We start from the raw sequence: 4025 nt of genomic DNA, 5'->3' as shown, positions 1-4025 counted from the left end.
ACTCAGCAGTCAGGCAAAGGCAGATTGCGATTGATCGCTAATGTCAGCTGATTGTACAGCCACTTGTACCGTCTCCTCTCCAGCTTGTGAAGCAGCTATACTGTATACGGAACATCAAGATTTCTTCTCATTAACAAGACTGGAACTTTCTTTTTAAAGTGGCTGCAACAAAGGATTATTAGTGCCTGATAGCTGTATATGAGAATTGGCTGTGGTTATCACCTTAGACCTGTCATTGTCACTCGATCTCGCTCTGATGTGCACATTCCAATAGTGAACATTTCTCCAGATAACACCATTCATATAATGGCATGGACCTAACAATCGCCCCTGCAACCCCTGCCATTGCAGGGGGGCCTAGAGGGCAACCCTCTCCCCAACTGCAAGTGAATATCTATTTCGGAAAAAGTACAGAAGAATTATAAGCTGTGGAAATGTAACACTCCCAAAGGCAAAAAATGCTCCGGTACTGAGAGCTGCTTTCACTGACGGTAGCAAAGTGGTTAAACTGGTGTTTGGATAGGATCGGGCTGTGTACATAGTTTGTAATTTCAATTCACAATGTGTACCGAATAAACTATTTGGATAAAATGAGCTGGCGTTTTATACTGTCCTTCTACAGAACAAGACTGATAAAAAGCTTTGACCTCTATAATTGGTATACAAGTCTTAAGCCTGGTACACACTTTCAATTATGATTGGCCAATCACTGAACAATTTTACCACCTTGATGTAGTATGAGAGTAAACAGATATTGACTACTATGAGCAGATTGAGTAGGTAAACCCTCATACTACATAAAGTGATTGTCCAATCATAATTGAAAGTGTGTACCAGGCTTTACAGGGGAATGATGTTTTTTTTACGTAGCTCAAGGTCGTTTGCTGCAGTATTGCAGGCATACACATATCTCGTTATGATTGGCCAATGATTTGCCAATATTACCTTCTCTGTGTAGTATGAGGGCTGACAGTGACAGATTGTGAATACTATGAGCAGATTGTGTAGATAAGCTCTTATACTACATGGAGGTGGTAAAATGGGCCAATCAAAACTGGATGTGTGTACACATGCTAATGCTTGGTACACACAAAGCAATTTCCTGTCAGAATTTTCTGTCAGACTGATTGAATCAATCATTTACGACCTGTCCAATCTGCTCCTGATTGAGAACAGGATTGATTATGTACAGTACTCTGAAAATCGATCCTGTTTTCAATTTAAGAGCAGATCGGACATATCAGAAATAATGGATTCGAGTGTACCAGGCATATGGGAGGGATCTTCCCTGTAAGCGGTTTTCCGTACTTTATGTGCGTTTGCCTACGTTTTAATGCATGCATCCTTGATTACAGCATGCAGAATGCCTCCTGAAAAGGCAGCGGCCCCGCAGAAGATTATTATGTGTTTACAAATAGGATTTTTGCACTTCGGTAAACACTGCTGAACTGCACGTGGTCCCTCCCTTAGGCCTTTTTCACTTGGTAAACAGACCTGTGTGGTTGTCCTGTCCGCTAGCCACTGAGTGCCTTCCGGCTGCAGTTTACTCAAGGCAGCTGTTTATTCCCACGGGTGGCAGTGCGTGACACGCGGACGCGGTGTGGTTACCTAGGGTGACCATATTTTGATTTCCAAAAAAGAGGACGATCACAACAGCATGTGGGTGTGGTCATGGGTGGGGCCAAATATACAAGACCTTAGCAGTATGCTGTCCAACTTCGCAGGCATGGAGGGCCGTTTTTTTCCCCAAACCACATGGTGGAGGGCTGGCCAACCACAAAATGCAATCAGATTCGCAGAAGATTTCCCAACAAAATGCAATGAGATTGGCAGCATATTTCCCCACAAATGGAATCAGATTGGCAGCATATTTCTCTACAAATTCAATGAGATTGGCAGCATATTTCCCCACAAATGGAATCAGATTGGCAGCAGATTTCCCCACAAAAGCAATGAGATTGGCAGCAGATTTCCCCACAAATGCTATGAGATTGGCAGCAGATTTCCCCACAAATGCAATGAGATTGGCAGCAGATTTCCCCACAAATGCTATGAGATTGGCAGCACATTTCCCCACAAATGCTATGAGATTGGAAGCAAATTTCCCCACAAATGCAATCTTATTGGCAGCAGATTTCCCCACAAATGCAATCAGATTGGCAGCATATTACCCCACAGATGCAATGAGATTAGCAGCAAATTTCCCCACAAATGCTATGAGATTGGCAGCACATTTCCCCACAAATGCTATGAGATTGGCAGCACATTTCCCCACAAATGCAATCTTATTGGCAGCAGATTTCCTCACAAATGCAATGTGATTGACAGCAGATTTCCCCCCAAATGCAATCAGATTGGCAGCATATTAGCCCACAAATGCAATGAGATTGGCAGCAGATTTCCCCACAAATGCAATGCGATTGACAGCAGATTTCCCCCCAAATGCAATCAGATTGGCAGCATATTAGCCCACAAATGCAATCTTATTGGCAGCAGATTTCCCCACAAATGCAATCTTATTGGCAGCAGATTTCCCCACAAATGCTATGAGATTGGCAGCAGATTTCCCCACAAATGCAATGCGATTGACAGCAGATTTTTTCCCCAAATGCAATCAGATTGGCAGCATATTAGCCCACAAATGCAATGAGATTGGCAGCAGATTTCCCCACAAAAGCAATGAGATTGGCAGCATGTTTCCCCACAAATGCTATGAGCTTGGCAACATATTTCCCCACAAATGCTATGAGATTGGCAGCATATTTCCCCACAAATGCTATGAGATTAGCTGCACATTTCCCCACAAATGCTATGAGATTAGCTGCACATTTCCCCACAAATGCTATGAGATTGGCAGCACATTTCCCCACAAATGCAATCTCATTGGCAGCAGATTTCCACACACATTTTTTTTGTTTTTTTCAACTTGTTTTACAACAAAAGTTGTTTGATAATTGTGCTGCATAAAATACCACATTTGAGCATGTGTATGGGGCTTTACATTACTAACTAGAACATATTAGTTCACCAGTTGAGTAACAATATGTAAACTTTTAGTTGTTAGTCAAGTTGTCCGTCAAGTCGTTCTGTGTGTATAATAGTTGTTTGCACACCGAGACGTCTTTTTCCAACTTTTTTAATTGTAGTTGTTTGTAAAGTTGTTTATAGTTATTGTGTATGGTGGAGCACACCTCGGTAGCTGAAGTTGTCCACGTGCCGGGTCTGTCTGTCAGCACTACAGACTACCATCCAAAGTATAAGCAATGACCGGCACAATGTGTGGTATTGTAGCTCTTTTATTTTATTCAGAAGTCATGTACAGCCAATATCACAGTGGTGACGTTTCGGAGCATAGCTCCTTTCTCAAGCCAGGCATATACAGACTACACATTTAATCACAATTAATTCATTTATATACCAAACACAATGGGCTATCAACCAATCCTGATTGCTAAAAGCCATAAGCCAATCAGCAAGATTGGAGTCTTTACCGGACCTGATGGGAAACTGTCTCACTTATTGCCCATTGATCGCCAAATAATGGGTCCCTCCGCTCCCACATTCTCACACTATATGCATTCCATTTGTATCTAGGTATAGTGTTGAGAGCGATTAATATTGCGAAAATTATACAGAGACATTGGTACTTATTGGCAGACGGTTTCCCTGATATTCAGCAATTTAAAAATATCCTTATTTTTTCTTATGAAAAAGCTCCTAGAACAAGTTGGTACATGCAGATAGACATGCTGCAGGGTCTGGCGTCGTGGATTGTCCCACAGGGGCACTTTTCCATGCTTAAAGAGAACCTGTAACAAAAAAAAAGTTCCCCTGGGGGGTACTCACCTTGGGAGGGGGAAGCCTCAGGGTTCCAATTTGGCTTCCCCCTCCCCTGTAGCTGCAGGCAATCCAGCGCTGGCTCCCCCGAAGTGTCCGGCAATTCTCCCTTGACAAGACTGATAAGCGCTGATTTATTTACCTCTCCTGGCTTCAGCGGGGGTGCTGTTGTGGCTCTCCGCATGGAG

This window comes from Hyperolius riggenbachi, chromosome 12 (assembly GCF_040937935.1).
Source record: "Hyperolius riggenbachi isolate aHypRig1 chromosome 12, aHypRig1.pri, whole genome shotgun sequence".
In the NCBI taxonomy this organism is placed as follows: domain Eukaryota; kingdom Metazoa; phylum Chordata; class Amphibia; order Anura; family Hyperoliidae; genus Hyperolius; species Hyperolius riggenbachi.
Note: the sequence above shows the minus strand (reverse complement) of the source record.